This window comes from Crocodylus porosus, unplaced genomic scaffold (genome assembly GCF_001723895.1).
Source record: "Crocodylus porosus isolate Cpor-Errol unplaced genomic scaffold, CroPor_comp1, whole genome shotgun sequence".
NCBI lineage: Eukaryota > Metazoa > Chordata > Crocodylia > Crocodylidae > Crocodylus > Crocodylus porosus.
This window is the reverse complement of record NW_017728924.1, coordinates 16,066,511-16,086,560: the sequence shown is the minus strand read 5'-3', so window position 1 is coordinate 16,086,560 and position 20,050 is coordinate 16,066,511. Positions and strand designations below refer to the sequence as shown.

Below are 20,050 nucleotides of genomic sequence, written 5' to 3'. Positions count from 1 at the left end.
TTAAGCCTTAACAGCCAATCACAAATTCAGAGGGAATATAGGAAATGAAATATACACTGGGAGCAAAAGGGAGAGGACACTTCAGAAGAGGCAAATATGCCACCCCAGGATCTGTTCCAAAGTCTGTTAAAATCAGTGGGAGTTTTTAAAATTGACTTCCGCAGACTTTGGCTTAAGCCCCTAGTGTGCTGAGCTATAGTCCAAAGTGTCCTGGGTGGTTCATTTTTTGTGTTTGGTTCTTTGTGTATCCACCATTTATGCCCTCATTCACATAACTCAGGCTCACCAGTGCCCAAGAACAAAGCCTTGAATAAAAATCCTGCTTGTTGAAAGCCTTTTGTTTTGTTGCTGAATGTGCTGGTCCACTGCACCAGCCTGTACTCCCATAGATATGTCCAGTTATTTCTTGTTACCCTTCAAATCTGCCCTCTTGTAGTAGACGATTCACCGAGCATTTTCTAGTTTAAAAAAAAAAAGAAAATGAATTTCTACCTTACCAAAAAAGTGGCAGGTGAAGGAGGAACAGCCCCCTCCGACTGTTTGAGAAGGCATTGCTAACTTCTGTTTCCACTGCAGACTGTAATGTCTGAGCGTTTTGAATGTCTAAGCATTTTATATCCCATATGGGGCTGCATTTGTACATTATGCTCTTGTTTCCTCCTGACAGTAGATACAGAGAGCAGTTGATTACTTATTCTGTTTGAAGGCCCCCCTTACCTCCAATGCAATGGCAAGTTTTCCAAAATGTCTCTCTTAATTGGACAACAGACACTGAGCTGCAGTCAAATGTTTGGATGCTCTAAATTAAGCCCTGAACAATTTTCTCTTTCTTTTTGTAATCATGATATCACCAACCATTAAAGGATATTTTTTAAAAATTCCAGTTTTTCCAGAAAGCCTCAGATGGGGTAAAAAAAAAGGGGGGGGGACCCCGTTTCCGTTGACTAGCTAGAGCATTTGGTTTTTAAATGAATCATAAATAGAAAATGTTCCCCTTCCTGGGGTAGTTCATATATATAAGAAGTCCCCAAGCATACTTAAGTATTTTCATCACTGTTTCAGTAAAACTGTACATGCTGTACATCCTTGCAGAGCATGCATTTCTGTGAAGATATGGAAGAGAACTGCATGATAAAAACCTATTTATTTTTGGTATAAATAGGTCTGCTGCTTTTAGTTGTACACTTGGTGTATCTTTGTAGTGTTCACACTGATGTATAGCAGCTTTAAAATATTATTGCAAAGCCTGTGTACAAGACAAGAAAGCAATGTATGTAACTGGAAATCAGCTAGAGCAGCTCCTTTTTTATAACAGTTCTATTTACAGTATACATAAAGCAGGTCCCAGATTTGAATAATTTACTGAGCTAAATAATAAGACTGACATTCTTTCTAATATAGGGACACCCAGGCAATAGAAATATCCACAATTCAAGCAGGGTGAAAAATTACAGATCTCCAAAACGTGCATAAATAGAATGGAAAAAAGAAACTGAACAAATCAGTGTCAGTCATTGATTTCTAGAACACACAAAGAGACAGTGAGTATAAATGTGTTACTTACAAGTGCTGAAGATTTTAGGGAATGAAAATGGAGACCAGAAGCTGGAGACTGCCTGCCATGCCAGCAGTGTTGATTTGGAAGCGATGGACACAAATAAACGTTCAGCAAAGCTTAAAAAACTGCAATGCAAGGTTAGCCAAAAGTGTCCATGTCCTTACCGTGCTGTGGCTGGCAGGCAAGCCGTGTCTGGGAGCCTTCAGTCCCTCTAATCAGGCTCCGGGGATTTTGTTTGCAAGAGAGATTGTCCTTTAAGTGATCAGTGCAGGAAAACAGAGAAATAAAGAGAAATGAACAAATTGTACAAGGCAAATAGCTGCAGGTCTTTAGCATGCTCCCTGCGTTTTCTTAAGCTGCATCTGCAGTAGAGAAAATGTCCCAAAAATAACTCAGGCTGCCAATGACTTGCTGAAACCTGAGAAAGAATTGCTGAATTTAAAGATCTGGGTTGCTGTGGGTGTATGATTAAAGTGAGAAATTGCTGGCAGGAAGAACCTGGGATGAAACCACATGGTTAAGGAGCAACTTGCAAGTTCACCAGTGTCAGAACATGACCTGACCTCTGATTTCCCCTACTCAAATCCATGTTAGTTAACCCTTAAGATATCTGTATAAGAGAAAATTTGGTCCTCAAACAGAGGGAGAGGAAAGATGCATAGATGACCAAAAACATTCTTCCCAACTCTCCCCTGTGATTCAGTCACAGTAAGTTACAGCAACATCCTGCTGTCTAAATATTAAATCTCTGAAACAAAGTGGTACTGGCCAGAGGTCTTGGGAAATATCTATTTTTAACTTTTGGAAATGTTAGCTTTCTCAAGGTTGATTCAAAGAGGCTAAACTAACCCTAAATTGTAAAGCCAGTGCCAGCTGTAGATTGTAACCATTTTAGACTATTGAATATCTTAGTGTAAATGCCAACAAGAGACTGAGATTTGAATACAAGAACGTAATTTGAGGTAATCTGAGGAATATAATTTGAGGATTAAATTTATATAATAGGTTAAAAATTATTTATTATTATAGGGGTAATTTATGAATTTATGTTACAGAGTCGAACGTACGTATTTATGATGCAGATTATGGCCTCTATTAGGCTGAAACTGACTGTGAAAGAAGTCCTGTTGCCTTGGACATTTAAAACATTGCTGAATAAAAAAATACAAAATATTTCATATGGAGCAGTCCTGTGTCATAGGAAACTGGAATAGAATAATCAGTCCCTCAATATAATATGAATAAACAATAATGGATAAAACCCTGCAAAGGGAGTTTTCTCCTAACTATGAGCAGTTTAAAAATGAAGGATGGACAAGTCCTTTTCTGTATTATTCTGGTGTCTTGAATTTCAAAGCCAGGTTCTAAATCAAACTTAGATGAGTTTTTCTTAAGGAGTTGGGTGGAAATGGATTGGGTGTAGGACCTGGGATAAACGGAGTAGGAAGAAAAAAAAAGAACTGCAAGGAGGCTGGAGAAGACAGAAACTGAGGGCAGGAAGATTGTTAATGGAGAGGGGAAACAGACTATGTAAGACTTCCTTTGGTGCCAGACTGTTGGGAGTAGAAACCTCCATCTGCCCAAACTGAAGAATGCAGTCCAGGTCTCACTTTCTGTGTAGAGACTTGCATTTTAATTTGAAACTCTCTCAGGGAAATACATAGGTTTCAATTCTAGGAAAAGTATTTTTGTGATAAAGCATGGTTTCTTGAATCCTATGTATCCAAAAAAGACAGTAAAGTTCCTAAATCCTGATGCTCCAGAAAATTCATCCGTCTAAAAAACTGTCCCTCCTTCCTACCTCAGATAAGAAGATTAAAATGTTTTTCTTTCTGCTAGAAAAGTTGTCACATACTGACTCTGTGGTGTTCCCTTTTTCTCCCCTATATGGGCTGCCCACATTACCAGTAGCGACACAGAGGTAAGGGAAAGAAGAATAGTTTCTATAGGGCTAAAAGGTCTCTGGTACAGATGAGCAGACAAGGACAGGAGTGGAAGGAGCCTTGACCTCCATCTTCATTGCAGGACTGGGAAGGAAAGGTATTCCCTGGGAGCGTCTGCATGAGATGTTTCCTGCAAAATTGCCCAATTACCTCTTCAGTAAATGTCTCAGCGCCTACATGGCCACTGGAAACTAGTAAACTCCGCAGCAGGGGAGTATGTATAAATACTAAGTTATATGGAGTTTTTTTATGCACAGCATTGCACATGGAGACATTGATCCGGCTAGCTGGGGCACCAGCGTACTTCAGTGCAGGGGCTGTTTGCCCTCTAGCCCCGAACTAGAGCATCCTTGTGCCTCATCCAGCCCCTCCGTAGCACTGAGTTGGGTTGGAGCAGCCCCGGGCTGACATGCTGACTCCCCAGGTCCCCCTCCAGCTGGGGCTGCTTTAACCCAGCTCAACATATTGTGGTCCTGGGCAAGTGTGTACATGCCAGAGTTTATTGAATTGCATTAATTTCACATGTAGATGTGTCCCCTAAGTAGCAGGGAGAGGGTTGGCACAAGTTACTCTTGCTCCCAGTTTCTCATTTCCCACCTGCATCTGGAACAAGTAGGAATTAGGCAGATTTCAGCTGTGTTTTGCCTTTTGTTTATGGCTCCGGCAAAGCCACAGGTGAACTTTACTATGTGTTTGCACCTAGCACAACAGAAATTTGATGCAAGGTCGAGCCTCGTACTGCGATCAGAATAGTGCTGCTCCTGGTGTTGGTGCCCTGTTTTCAGGCAGAGAGCATGCCAAAAGTCATGCTCAGTGGAGAAAGCCAGTTAGCAATTCCAACCCCACCAATCTCAAGCATCAGGCTAGAAACTGAGGCAGCAGACAATCTCTGAAATAAGCAGTCATGTGCTATTTATGGGATTTTTTATACCAAGATTTTGGTGTTTTCATGTATACCAATACTGTATACCAATATTCTGCTGGTCATTAGGAAATGCAGAGTATTGGAAGTGATGGAGCACTGAGCTATATTCACCATTGGTGAACAAATAATCACGTCTCAGTCATGTTCTGCAGCATTTGTCCTCAAACAAAAGGCAGGAAGTACCAGTGTGAATCCAATAACTGAATGCATTATCCCAGGTGTTTCAAGGCCAGCTCAGAAATGTGACTTCAGTCAAATCCATGTCTCTGCTCCAGTCATTGTGGCAGCAAACAGTAATGTAAAGATTTTTGTGAGTGTGTTTTTAGAAGTTATTACAAGTTCAAAGCAGTAAATAATGGTGGCTAGTGGTGGCTACCTTCAAGACAGAAGGTAAAGTACAAGGAAACAATTGGTACAGTAACAGTCAGGAAAGACTACTAGTGGTTGTGTTAACAGAGATACTGTATATTTAAAAAAGTGAGAACTCTGTGCCTCAAATAAGCTGATTAATTCAAGGTCTCATTATAAAGGAGTGGTTTATGCAACCCCAAAAAAGCATCACCAGATCTTGAGCAATTGGAAACTAAGCATGCAAAACCTGAATCTCAATTAATACTGTCATGCTAGAAGGACTAGAAAATAAAGTATTTATGAGAAATAAGGTTTGGTTTGGGTTTTTTAACCTATAAATAGCTTAGGACAAAAGTAAGATGAAAAAATGCTGCAAAATGTAGTGAAGAACAGATGGATAGTTTGGCATAAAGCGGGAGGTATAAAAATGTATTTGTCATTTTTACAATGAAGCACTCTTACAGAGTTTATGATGCTAGGTATCTGCAGAGAGGGGTCTATTGTGTGTGATTATGCTGCTGCTACACATCTTTGAGGATATTTAATATCAAACTGTCTACTGAACAGGTGAGGTTAAATCCTAATTTTTTTATTCAGTCTTTACTTGAATCTCCATTAACTTTGCTTTTGCCTAAATATGCACCAAATATAAACTAATTCATAGTCTCATCTTTGGTCCCTCTAGGTATAAGGAAGTATCCAAATTCTCTTTGTTCTTATCCCACCCAAAAGAACATTCCCATCGGTTACAATTTGTCTTTACCTGTCTTAACAAATCTTTTCTAGGAGATGGGCCCACAAGATAAGGTATTCTCGATAAATCATATATGCTCAAAATTGTCATGCACATTACAGTCTGCATTTCAGTATTCAGTATGCCTTGAGAGCACATGTTTTTGGTCCATGGTAACCATGGCATAACTGGCAGGGCAGTGGGAGGGATGGGGCAACTGCCCCAGATGCTGACTGGGCGTGTTAAAAAAAGCAAGGAAGAGTGCTTAGGGATATATGTCTTTCAAGCCATATATCTCTATGCGCTTTTCCTTCAATAACCCAGTGCATATGTTAGGGTTGTAAGTTGAGGCCCTCTAACTGAACTTGACATCTCTTTCCACTGAGAGACTCTGGTGTTGCTAATACTGAGCAAACTGAGCTCTATAGGGTATATTAGTACAACAGTGTTATTGAACTAGGTTGTGTGTGGAAGTTCCTAGCTACAAATTTAACTGATGGCCATTTCCTCGATCTCGAATGTGCCTGAAGAATACAACATTTTAGAACTGTGCAAATTCATGACATAATTCATACAGACTTGAAGTAGCTTATGGCTCTGGTTCTAGGCTGTCTTCACTGGCTTCTAAATAAAATCTTGTTTCTGCCAGTAATTCTGTTTTTGCTTTCTTTGCTTTTCTCCAATGTGTTATTCGCTTTTCAATCCTTTTGTCTTCTGCTCTCTCCTTTTTGGTTTTCAGCCTTTTTTTTCTGTCCCCCAAATCTGGAACATCCTCTCTCTTGCTTCAACTCCCAACCTTCAACCTTTCCCAACCAGTTCCACATAACTTCTCATCACATGCTACACCGTCCAAGTCCTGGGCCATTGTTCTGCATTTTGTCTTTTCTTAAAGTTTAGACTCATCTATCCTAACACATTGAGCTTAATTTTTGTAAAGCTTCGTGTACTGACAGCAACTGACAGTGCTATAGAAACCTGTGGTAAAACTTATTTGATTTCCTATAGGGAATTGACTTATGAATTCTGTGAGGTCCTATAACAATTCCTCTGCAATCCACTAAAAAGAAAAAAAAGCTAAGGATCCCACAGGAAAAAAACAATCCCCTTTCCCCTCCAAAGCCTTGAATTCTTCTGGAAATGTCACCACAATCTTCCACAACCCATATTGGATCTGTTTCAAAAACTCTAGCTCTGCTCTGCTATATCTGGCTAATGACTAGTTCCAGAAATTTTCTCTGGTGATCCCTGCCTGAGATGCCAAGAAATCAATTGCTTCAGTAATGCCTGTGAGTTGGATGTGTCAAGGATATAGTTTGCTCCTCTGAGCTTATAATGAAACATCTTATTATAGCAATTGCCTAAAGGTACTAATTTGATATATTCTACATCTGCTTGGACTGAGCAATTTGGGGCTGCTTTAACAAGTAAAGACAGTGTGGTAAGAGATTTCTATCTGCAGTCATCAAAACGATAATAATGTCTGTGCTGCAAAGACTTGGGAGAAACCCAACAGTACATTTGTGCAATATTGTGTGTATAGTTGTATAAATTGAAAAAAGGTAGGGGCTAATCCTGACTACTTCCAATTCCATTATAAAGAAATTAAGATCTGTTAAATGTTAGAGAAAAACCTGAACACAGCAGTTTAGATTCAGGTGTCTTATATAGATGTAAATCACCATAGCTCAACTGGCTGTAAGGCTAAGTATGGACATTCAAAAACTCTGAGGCAGAATCAATGTGGATTTCTCTAAAGTGCATAGATTGGATCAAGAGTGAATGGACCACAAATTTGCCCTTGGGGTAGGGCTAGGAGGGCAAGCAGATACCTGCACTGGCTGAGGCCAGTGTGGGGGGCAGTCCTGCATACCTCCCAGTCTGCTAGAGACTGCCGAGGGTAGCTGAGTGGGGACCATCCCTGATGGGCTGCCGGGCATATGCCCCCAGCCCCCTGCTGACACCATGGACACTCCCCTGTGCCTAGCCCTAGACTTCCAGGAGAGCCCCAGGGTGGGTTCACCATGGTACAACCTTCCTTGCCACTGCCAGGCATGCCGTGGTGACCTCCTTTGGAGCTTTCCTGGAAGTCTAGGGCTAGGTGCAGAGGATAGCCCGTGGTGACAGCAGGGGGTTGGGAGCCTGTGCCTGACACCCAGTCAGGGATGGCCCAGCTCCATAGAAGGAAGGATTGGGTTCCCAGGTCCCAGTCCTTCCTTCCATGGAGCATTCATGTCCCCATTACTTGGTGCAAGCCTCCCAGACTGCCAGGAACATCTCACTGGAGCTTGGCAACAGTGGCAGCTGGCAAGATGCGCCAGTAAGCCTAAGAGGCTTGCGTTGGACGGCAGGGCCTAATCCTTCCTTCCACAGAGTGCTCGTGTACCCGCTGCCTGGCACAAGCCTCTTGGGCTCCCCAGTGTGTCTTGATGGCTGCCGCTGGTGCCAAGCTCTGGCAAGACACACCAGGCAACTCAAGAGGCTTGCGCCAGGCAGCAGGGCCCAGTCCTTCCTTCCATGTAGCGCTTGTGTCCCCACTGCCTGGCGCAAGCCGTCTGAGCTGCACAGCACATCTTGCCAGCTGCTGCTGGTCCCAGGGTGCAAGGGGCCCAATCCTTGCTTGTATGGAGCGCTCATGTCCCTGCTGTCTGGCACAAGTCCCCCTCCCCTGCAACTGTGTCTGTGCTGGTTGGGTCTGTGATAGCCCATTACATTCAAGCACCTGGCAAGTGCTAGCTTCTCGCCCTGCAAGGGGAGGGCCAGCGAGGCCCCAAAAGCGCCTGTGATGCCAGCGGACAGCAACCTGTAAGTTGAGTCAGAAGGGGATCTGGTACTGAAGTTCAATAGACTGGTTTAGCTTAAAGTGGTTAACTCTAATACTGCATCAGTCCTGGTCTATGTTAGACTGGGATCCACCATTTTTAAACCAGTCTATGTGCTCTGACCTTCTGTTCTGTATATAGATCAGTTTCCGACCACCTAAATGAGAAAAAAAAGTGTCATTCTAGATTTGTGCTTTCATAACTAGAGCAGAAGTTGGTTTAGTGAATAAGTACACTGACTGCAATGGAGATTTTGTCTAAGGACTGTAGAATCAAAGGATTTGCTGTATGGTCAACTGTCTGTACAACACACTGGAATATTAACCAGTATGTGTCTCTAGTGGTCTAACGCTAGTCTTCTAGTGAGTATATCTGTTACACCTTTGGAAGCCAGGCATTTCTTTTAAGTATAGGTGGCTAATAATATTAAGACAAGGAAAATAAAAAGGCCTTGCCAGTTAGTAAAAAAAAAAAAAAAAAGAAGAAGAAGAAATTAAAACGTAGAATTTAAAAAAGATTCAGCGTAGTATCAAATCTGTGCGATGTGTTATGAGTAGAATTACAAAAGGAATTCTGTTCAAACACAGGTTTTAGAATGCTGCTTTGTTCGATGCAGTACATCTTTCTGCTTCTGAACAATACTTTTCAATGGTGGTGCTAATGAATCATTTCAATGTTTTAATTTGTAGGGAAAAAATTAATAGAACTGCTTCAAGGTTACCTGTAGTTCTCAGCATAAGGTCTGTTGCAATCTAATGTAAACTGAATGTCCAGATGGTGAATGAATATAACAGCCATTTATATAGCATCTGCAAGAATTGGCTGGCATTCGCATTCTTCCTCTGAGCTTCCAACCAGTTCATACATTTTCGAAATGGTGATTTTCACTCTTGTGTTACCTTCTTCCCACGCATGTATTTTAAGGTTAAAGACCAGGTTTGCTGCCCTGCCTAGGCACTGTAAAAGCAGAAGCATCCACCTGCCTCCCCCCTGCTGAGGTTTCCTACATCAGAAAGGAATTCTGTGTTGCTTTCCTGTAGTTGTCATGCAGGAGCCATGTCAAGGGTGTGGCACCATGGGAAAGCAGCATGCCTTTTGTCTATCCTGAGATGGTGCGCAGTCCTTTAGGGGCCATTGCCAGGCCAAGAAGAGGGTCAAGGAACCCAAACTGTCCTTCTCATGCCCCACTTATGCTTTACTGAAAGGATTTGGCCACAGCAGAGTATCCGGTCTTAAGTATCCTAAGGCAACACACTATACGTTTTTCTGGCCCTCCCTTTACTCCACTGTCACAATATTGCAAGAAGCAGCTCTGGCTTTCAGGTGACCCAAGAAACCTCTTAGCTCAATGGCCTCCAAAGCACTTTCTTTGAAATGGGCTTTTATGTAGAAGATTCTTATTTAGCTCTGCTTGTCACCACTTAAACTATGCATCCAGAATATTTATTTGTCTCTCTCAACCTTCATGCGTCATGTTGTTATTTCATCTTGGTCAGCAGGACCAGTGCCTCATTTATATATTTTTCTATTTATAGGAGCCAGCTCTTTGTTTTTTTAATCTCCATGTATGTTTAATTTCAGCTGCCACACTAGAGATACCTCTTGCTATTCATGGGATGAGCAACTTTCTTTTTCTTGTGAAAGACATTTTTCTCATGTCGCCTTGTCATCTGGTTATTCTGCTGGAATTTCCCTTTGGATTGCTGTATTTCCGCCTCCTATATTGGACCTTATCTCATCAGACCTTGGAGGTGCTGGTGAGATGCCAGCATACTGGAACAAACAATGGATATGAACACCGCTGAATTTTAGGGAAGTTTAGTTCTGGATCCCGTTTGGGATCATTCTAATCAGAACAAGATTTTCCAAATGAAGAACTTTTTTCCAAATTATAGATCAGAATTCTAGTTTCATTTCACAGAATCAGTCCAGTAAACCTTATAAATATGTGCTTAATGATGAATTGGCTTTCTGATTTCTGTGGGACTATGCATAGGTTTAGAATGAGATATGTACTGAAGTGCTTTGCTGGCTCAGATCTTAGCATCATGGTGGGGTTGCTGCTGTTCAAGATGTTTGATAGGAGTACTGGCTGACAGAGCCAAATTGCTGAAGGTAAACTCATACCTTTCTTTCTGTCATGGGGCTGCTTTTCCTGGTCTGGTGCTTAACTTGCTTGTTTTTACTTTTAATTTTGTTTTTTTATGATTTTTTGCCACTCCAGTCCTCAAGTGAGTTGCATTATAAATTGAATGTGCCCACATGTGCCTTCGTGGCGGTGTTGGAAAGTGAGAGGGTGGCTTGTGGGGCCTCAGACATTGTTTGTGAGACTTAGGATGACTGGACTGCATAGTTGCATCTTTCCAGAAAGGGCATCAGACATGAGGTCATAACCTTGGAAAGGACTCTGTAAACCCAGTGCTAGATACAGTCACAAGACTCTTCCCTACGTGAACCCCTCTCACAACTGACTAGTTCCAATACAGTGGGGTACTGGGTAGTTTGCACAGATGAGCAAAGGATTGGTTTGTGGCAAGGGTTACCAGTACAGTATATACTGATAGCTTTGGTCTCCTTCAATAAGCAGCCATCAACTTGGTTTAGTCACCCAATTGGTATGAAACTGTTGGAGGGGGCTGGTAAGTCTGGCCCAAAATGTACAATTAAAAAGTTGTTAACATAACCAAAAAAAATGTAATTGGCAGTTCTGGAGACACAAGGAAGAAAGAATCACATCCTCTGTAAGCAGAAGTTCTCTTTGCACCTAAACAGGTTTTAACTTTTACCATTACAAGTGATTAGCTAAATATTAAGGTTACTGTCCCACAGTCTCTCCTTGCCCACAAAAAAAATCAGTAAGAGAGAAATTTGGCTGAGTAAGAACTATGAGATGGGGGGTCCTAAACATAAAACCAAAGAAAATAATGTGAAAGGAAATGAGTTGCTAAATCTGCTTTCAGAGAAAGTTAAATTTTCTATGCCTTGTTTTGGTTGCTAGAGGGCAGCATTGTATAAGAGGTTAAGAGGATAGCAACCTCCATTTCCCTAAGCATCTAAATGCTTGGAGTTTAAATGTGGTAGCTTTGAAGTACATCAGTGGGTCTGCAGTTGTAGGATTCCAGAAACAGCACATATAAAACAGTTTCTAATTTGATTGTTTTGTCAGTTATTGTTACAGTCATACACCTCCATATTTCCCATTCGCTTTTGGTTTAGCATAAATGCTTCAGAGACCTTACCTTTTTTAATATGCAACAACCAAATAAATAGATTGTGAAACTGACTTGTTTCCCCATTCACTCTTTTTTGTACATAAAGAATAATCCACAATCAGTTTATTTGCCTTTCCCCCCACTAGATGGCATTTGTAAAGTCTGTGTACAGCTGTCCATAGTTACCAGGCAAATTATTGAAACTCATGTTGCTTAGAACTGTTTGGTTATAAAATTTGTGAGAAATTATTGCCTTGGCTTGCTTCTGAGTGGACATGTTGTTTTCTGTTTTATCTCACAAGGCAGTCTGTCTAATTTTTGTGGCTGTTTTTTTTAGTGTTCCTTACTCTAACCCAACACAGCATGTAGCATAGGGGCACTCAGACTGGAAGTGAATATCGATTCAGATATGTTTCTGATGCATCTGCTTACAGAGCTCATGAACACCCAGGTGTTCTAAATTTGCTAATCTGGAGACTCATTAAACGTTCTAGTTCAAATATTTGTCCAGTTGCAAAATTAATGATGCACAATTTACATGCAACTCTGTTGACATCAGTGAAGGTTTTTAAATGGGGGTGGGGAGGGGAGGACAGAATTTATGTTAAATCAAGGAACTCACTATTTTCAAAGTAGTAACTAGTATTTCGGGTCCGCTATATGACACCTTTGTTAGTCACCTGAAACAAAGATGTCCAGAAAATGAATGACTACTGCTGATGATCTGTCCGAAATGCCACCTGCATAAGAGGGCAATAATGAAGAACCGGCTATACTAACCATGGTGCCAGAGGAACTTCCTTTGGTTGGGAAATCTCTCGTTGCTGTTTTTGGGCAGCTCTAAGTCCCCTTCAGTTGGTGTGATTCAAAGAGCAACTTAATCCCAGTAGAGCATCCTCTCCAAGGTCTTATCATCTTATCTCAGCTCAATATAGGCTCCCCATCTTAAGGAATAAACTGCTGTGTTTGCTGCATGGTCCATGGATATCTTCTAGGATCTCTGTAAAGCCAGGGCCAGGTACACATGGTTTCTCTGGCCCCTCCCCTGGCACCTCCCATCCCTTACTTGAGGCTATTTCTCTTCTTTGGAATCTCTGCTGGGTGCCAGTGTGTATTCCTCACTGCCCCACCTGTTCCTCCCTAAGCCCGCCCGCCCCAGGGGCCCTCTGCCAGTGGAAATCTGGGACACAAACCCCCCCCCCCCCGAAGTCTGTATTGTTACCTGAAATTTGGTTTAGGCAAGAGTCGAGTGAGGCCCATAGTAACAAACATATTTGAAGAGTGAGGACTCGCACTGTAATAAACAACATGGAGGCAATCAGAATGTTTATGCTCAGGAAGGCAGCGTTACAGGAGTGTATTCATTATCTTTCTCATTCCATTGTTGTTTGTTGAGAGAATAAAGCAATTACTTTGTAACTTGACCTCGCAGTATATAGTCCGTTAAGCACCCGCCAAGCTGGCTGGAGCTGACAATCCATGGCTCTATGTTTTTTTTCTTTTCTTTTTAAATCTCACTTTTTATTTGTTTTTAGCAGCCTAAGAACATACTCCCCCCTCCAAAATAAGGAAAATAAGTGCTCAGAAGCTATTGCCTTTGGATTATATACTTTAATGACAGCAATGTGTGCTCATGAGTATGCTTAAAGTTGTGTCAGTATTTCCATTAGAGGCTTTTATTTTATGGATTTATTATTTGGCCATAAAACTATACTTTGGGCTGCAGCTCAGCAGACTAAGAATTGGCACAAAGACAAACTTGTTTCATTAAATTAAAAAAAAATGTTTAGCCATTCTAAATTAAGTTAAATCATAAGGGCCAGATTCTAAGATGGTGCAAATGGGAATGGCACTGTTGAAGTCTGTGGTTTGTTCCAGGAGGCAACCTGGCACTTAAGCCCTACCAGCACCGGCTGCTTTTTAGAATACCTGCATTATTCCAAAATATTTTTCATTTAAAAAACTAAATTGGTCACATAATTAGGGCATCAGATGGGGGTAATTATGGGCTAGAGCCTGTTGCTATTCAAGTCATAGGAAGTTTTGTCTTTGACTTCAAAGAGAGCAAGATTATGCCTGTATTTAGAATCAAAGAAAAGTAGAGCTAGAAGGGACTCTCGTTCAAACCCCTGCTTGAGGCAAGGTCATCCCTATCCAAATAATTCCATATAAGTCCTTGTCTAACCTATTCCTAAAACTGCACAATCAACACTGTTACACAAGTACATGGAATATGGTCAAGACATCACAAAGCACCCTAACCTGCCACAGGTAAAACTGGGTGATGAGGTCTGTCAGTGTCCTGCTCCTGGAAGGGTTTTTAAACTGCTCTGGAGAAATCCAAGGAAGAGGGCCATGGCTCCCACTACAGAGGAAGGCAAACCACTCCACTCTCCTATAGTCTTTACCAATTTGATGGTGGGGTGAAATTTATTCTTGATACCAAATATGGCAATTGGTCTGTCCCTAAGTGGAGGGGCAAAACCCTCCAACTTGGAACGTCTTGGTTTTTATCCCAGCAGGATATGTATGTCTGGTATGTCTCCGTCAAAATCCCCAGCCTTGGAGGCCTGGAGCCCAAAGTGAAATGCGTAGGGAGTTTCTGTCCAGTCTTGCTTTCTATACACTTCAAAACACTTCCAGCAAACTCTAGTTAGTCCTTATTGACATATCTTGTGGACAGTGCCTGTAGAAGAGCCAAAGATTGAACAATACGTGGAGACTGATTCTGCTGGTTGCTCTAGACGGGAAGTGATGCATGTTGGTGCAGTGAAGTAAGATAGCAAACCGTTCCTGACCCAGCTCCTTTTAGAGTCAGTGAGAATTGTCCTGTTGACTGCAGCGGGAGTTGAAACAAGTTTCCAATACCAGTGTGTTTCTTGGAGGTTAGAAGGAAGCTTCCCTGAAATGGGACGCAGCTCACCTTATCTCATGTACAGCAACCAGTAGATGCCATTGTTAGTCCAAGGCATGGGCTCCTCTTGGGACAGATTGCAGACTTTACTCTTCACGTTCCCTTCCCCAGTGCTACAATTACTTCATTTTGTAAATCAGTGCTTGTCTTCACAGGCTCACAGCATGACATTTCTTTTGATTGTTTGTGTAGTTTTTAGTTTCACAACTAAAGTACAAAAAACACTTTTAGCTCTTATTTTAAAAACTAATTTTTTTCTGGGAAGCAAAAGGCAGCCAAAGACACACAGTACTGAATAAGTCCAATTATGCTGCATTCTTGTGGTTGAATAAGACACAGAGCAACTAAAACAAACTAACATAAACAGGGGAAGCCAAATTAAATACTTACGTTTGTATAGGCAAGAAGATCCTGTGCCTTGGAATGTAATTCAAGCTTGATTTATTTTTTAAATAGACAGTGCATAAAATAGTTCAAGATCTAGCCAATGCAACTTGAACTGAATATTTTTTCATCAGGTAAAAAATCAACTAATAAGATATTTCAGATTAACTTAAATCTTTGCTCATTACATAAATTGACACGTCTAAAGAAAGCATTGTACAATCAATCATGGCTTTTTATAATGCAAAATCAAATTATCAAATGGAGACCTGATGCCAAATGGATGGGGGAAGAGAGAGGGAGAAGGAGAGAGGGAACACATACAGTTTGCACAGCACTGGAAGTGTGAAGTCCTTCTTGAAGCAAAAATGAATGTGGTATGCAAGGAATGCAGATGTTTATCTATATATCATTGCCACTGGGGCTTCACACAGTCCTCCTTTTAATTGTGCCACAGAAGGGCTTTTGGATTTTTACAGAACAAATCTGACCTTCACATTGCTTCCTATTTGAATGTGCTTTTTGCAAAAGAAAATAAATGAAAATGTAGGTATAGCATGATGTGGACATTAAGAAATGGACATGCAAGGGGTCAGCACAATGTATGGCAGCTAAGGGTTTCTTCATTTTTTTTTTTTCTGAAAGTAGCATAATTTACTGGCATAAATGATTTGCTTCAAGCTGTGGTTTTTGCTCTGCTCTCTGTGGTCTGTTTGGTACTGGCTGGTGGTCATCAGAAAGCTGTCTGTAGGACCGTTTCTTCTCATCTTCTCTTGATTCACAGTATCCCTCAGAAAATGCCAGCTCTTAGATTTCTCTCATTTTTTGACTCTGGAAAAATAATACAGCAATTTCTTTGTTGCAGAGAACTTGGAAAGAACGCAATGGGTCAGAATGTTTTTGACACTAGAAAGTCCTATTTAAAATTTCCGGGTTTATTTTGTGAATCATGTGCAGGAGTTTGCACATATAATGGTGCTCATAGTGAGTAGCAGCTCTTGAAAAAGGATCTTACAGCACTCCAGGGTGCTGTAGCTGAGAATCTTTGTCATAGAGGCTATGACAATTTAACCTTAATTCAACATAGCAACTGGAGCCCCAGCCAGCTGGGAAGGACCCTGTCCCTGCGGCCTGGCCTGGCTCCATCAGCTGCTCATCTTGCCTGGGGTTGGGGCTGCGGGATTGAGCTGGGGCAAACAGCAGTGGTGGGAGGGGTGGCTATGAGGGGCTAAGTGGCGGCTGTGCTAGGAAGAGTTTGGGGGGCCACAGCTACCCAAAAATTCACCTTAGCCCTCATAGCCACCCTCCTAACCCTGCCGCTGCCACCACTCACCCTACACCGGCTGCGGCAGCTCTGCCAGCCCCACTCCCATCCACAGCACACTCCTCTCTCAGCCCCGCCACCAGGAAGAGGCTTGCGCTCCCCAGCCAGACTCCAACCGGCGTGGTCCCCTAAGGGAAAGGGAGAAGGTTTATTCCCCTTTCTCCTTGAAGGACCCCAGCTGGGTCTGCCTGGCTGGGGTTGCATGGGGGTGAGCAATGGAGGCAGCAGCTGGGGCTGGCAGACCCCTGCTGGGGTCCTTCAGTGGGAAAGGAGAGGGAGAGGGGACTAAACCCCCTCTCTGCCCCATTTGCCTTAGGTGGCCATGCCAGCTGGCTTTTTGCCATGCCCCCCGGCCTTGAGAGCAGAGGGGCAGGGCCAGCCCTGCTCTCTGGAGCAGAGAGCACATCCCAGCCTAGGGCTGCAAAGCATGCTGGGGTGTTGGGGGACTCTGATTTAACTTAAATCAGGAAGGGGCCTGGGACAGCATTTCCATAAACTGGTTTGACCTCAGTCAGTCAAATCTGATATTACATTCAACCAGGTTGATCTTAAACCAGTTTCAGCCATTTTGAAACTAGTTTGTGCCCTGAGCTGCTGTTCTGTTACATGTTTAAACCAGTTTCTGATCACTTAAACCAGTTTACGTGTAACTACTGTCCCTAGTCATGGTCACGTGCAAAATGGAAGTTGAACTATGGTCTTCATTAAGGACTAGTCTATCTGAGAACCTCTGCTGTTGGTGATTTGATTAGTATTTTCAGAGTGGCTATTTGTAGGGAGGAAAACTAAGGACTGATTTGGTTCTTTATCACAGTAATTCCTGAGCAATGACAGTTCATCGATGTCAATGGATTCACCTCAGAATTACTGTGGTAATAGAGTATGGAGTTTGTCCGAAGTCTGTGTCAAAACTACAAATATTAATGCTGATTTGGCTGGATTTAAATATACTTTTTAATTGAAGTCATTGAACTGTCTTATCTTGTCCATATTGCAAGCCAGTCATTGCTAAAGATTTGTAATAGGCCTTTTAAATTCTGTTGTTAATGGTTACCACAGAAGATGTCCCAGACATTCAGTATCCTGTTCTGGAGCCTGTATCTTGAAGTTCTTACTGAAGGAAAATTCCCCTTGACTTTACATAAATTAGGCCCGTATGGGAGTTCGACCAGAGTAATGCTATGGGACATGGCCTGGATCTGCTGTTTATTTACTAGGATTTCCAAGATCAAACACAAAATTTCAACATCCCTAATTATGTCAATGTATCACAGTCCAACAGAGGAGATCTCCCCCCTGCTTTTCTTTTTCCCATTTTTCCTCTTTCTGTCTATTCTCTCCCCCTTACATTCTCTCCCTCCCAGAGTTGTTTATGGAATTTTCTTTCATCATTTTGGCAGATCATATGGCAGGACAATTCCTTCTGAAATCCTAAACCAAATCACTGGCTGGAATTTTCCTTTTAGCATTTCTTGGTTTAAGACCCAGCCTTGCACACATTCACTACATGAAAGGTTACCAAACATGGGTTTGGCTTATGCCATTTATACCAGCATTATGTTGTAATCCCTCTGCAATTTGCTGATCCATGTTGCCCCATTTCCTGTTCTTGGGATCTGTAAACCAAATGTCAGAATTTTATTGTCTGAGGCCACAGCTTTCAAAATTGGGAGCCAGCTGTAAATAGTCAAGTTTCTATTTAGACAGCTATATAAATGGCCAATTTTTCATAAAACAGTTCCTAGTGGCATCAGTGGGGTCACAAGGTGTTCAGAACTTTTTAAAAATGGGACTGCTTATTTAGGTGCCAAGGCATCCACTGTTTGAAATTCATGGATTCTGCATATAAAAAAGGATTCACAGCTCTTTACATTATTCACTAACTCCTCATAGTATTTTTATATGGATGGTTTCTTAGCCCATATTTACTAGCAAATAAGGAACTATTCTGATCATACTGGCATATACTGTTCTCTGTCTTCTGAAGCCAGCCATAGTGTCCATACGCTTGTTCTACAGTGATAATGGGAGTCAGACCCTAAGGGTGTTTATACACATGTTTGTGGGGGGCAGGAGCACTTTAATGAGAGCGGCTCTTGGAGCCACTCTAATTAAAGCGCTCCGAGTGTCACATGTATCAGTGTCCCCAGACTGAAAATTGGCAGCGGGGGCACTTTAACTAAAACTCAATGCTCTATCTAAAGCTCATTGAACTATGTATTAGTTATAAACATTACTAGGTGTTCAGGACTTTTAAAAAATGGAGCTGCTTGAACTAACTCTAGTTAAAGCGCCCCTGTTGCCATTTTTGAGCCCAGGGACGCTGATACACATGATGCTGGAGTCTGCTGGAGTGCAGTAATTACCATGCTCCAACTGATTCAGTTAAGTGAGTCTGCTCCACCTCGCTGCACATGTATAGGTGCCCTAAGTGATTCTTGTTAGGATAATGAATCATGGTCAGATAGAGTGGCCATTGGTCCTATTTTATATCAGACTGTCCTGTTTTTAAACCGTACGTCCCCCTCCATTCCTGAATGAGGCCTGGACTGAAAAAAGTCTTGTTTTTCAGTTTATTGGTAGAAATACATGGCAGTGATTTGTCCTTGCAGTTCTCTTGGCTGTGCCTAGAGGTAGGGCAGTGCACAGCCAGGAGGAGCAGGGTTTTAAGCCAGCCAGGAAGAAATGGAGAAGGGAGCCTTTTCTGTGGTGGCCCTGCCCCTTGGCTCTGATTGGCCAAGGGGCCCAGTCACCCCACCTCTCACTGGTGATTAGCCAAGGGGGGCAGTGGTCTTGCCCCTCACCAAGGGGATGGCCTGTATCCTGGAGATGTCAGTGGCTACCCTAGGGTCAGAGTTTGAGGTAGAACCCTGTGGCCCTGACTTGTGCCACCTCTAACCAGTAAATGGCATGCCTTTGATTTATTAGATATAATAGTACCTCTCTCACTGGGCAGTTCCCAAATAAATTATTCATTTGGTTATAAATGATACATGCCATTTTTGTGTGTGTTTGCAGAATGTGCAACTTAACCAATACCCAAGAAGAAGACAAGAGAACAGCTGGGCCTGAGGCTGTGGAGGGCTCAGAGCGGGACTGCTATATTCTGTGCAAGGTAATGGAAAACTTTACTGTTCTTATTGTTTTGGTGTGGAGTAATTTGAGCTGTACGGCTATTTTTATTCCCTTCTGTTTACATTCTTGGTGCCCTTTTCTGATTTTTTTTTTCCCCCTACATATATATGCTTATTCTCCTATCTTTAAGGGATACTAGGCAGAATTTTGCTGGAAAAAAAATTGTAGCACAGGCAAATGCAGATGCAAGAGTTCTGTAGTTACACTTCTGTTTTCTGCATTAATCCACTTTCCATGCTCTCTGTATTTTCTGTTTATGTGCACCTGCTTCCTAATTAAACTACACACCAGCATTAGATTTAACACCAGTCTACTGTAGTGCAGCTATTAACCCTTTCAACTGCTTCTGCCCTTCATACCACAGACCCATGTGGAGAGGTGGCAAATGAATGGAAAACCTAGGGACTCAGTCCTCATCCATGTGGGGCTGATATTGGTACAATGGAGAAGAGCAAGAGGAAGAGCTCTGGAAGATGTTACATTTGTGGCACAATTAAAATGTACCATGTTGTACCATTGCACCTGTAACATGCCAGGCATTTAGCCAATTTATGGTGCAATAAAATGGCAAACCAGACAGAAAGATATTTTTCTATATTAAATGTGGAACAACTTTGTGGATAGTTTGTATTATGCTTTAAACTGTCATGTGGTTCATCAGTGGCGGGTCCTGTCAGACCAACCCGGTGGCCTTTTACGATCAGATCACCAGATCATTAGATGCAGGGGTAGCAGTGGATATAGTCTTCCTG

At 42.1% G+C, this 20,050-nt stretch overlaps 1 long non-coding RNA gene across 1 annotated transcript in view; it reads left to right on the top strand.

Moving 5' to 3' along the window:
- LOC109313711 overlaps positions 1-20,050 on the top strand; it is a 101,565-nt gene that overhangs the window by 41,946 nt on the left and 39,569 nt on the right. Inside the window, exon 2 of the long non-coding RNA XR_002102126.1 lies at positions 19,182-19,278. This is a non-coding gene — a long non-coding RNA (uncharacterized LOC109313711). The remainder of the gene's footprint in view (positions 1-19,181; positions 19,279-20,050) is intronic.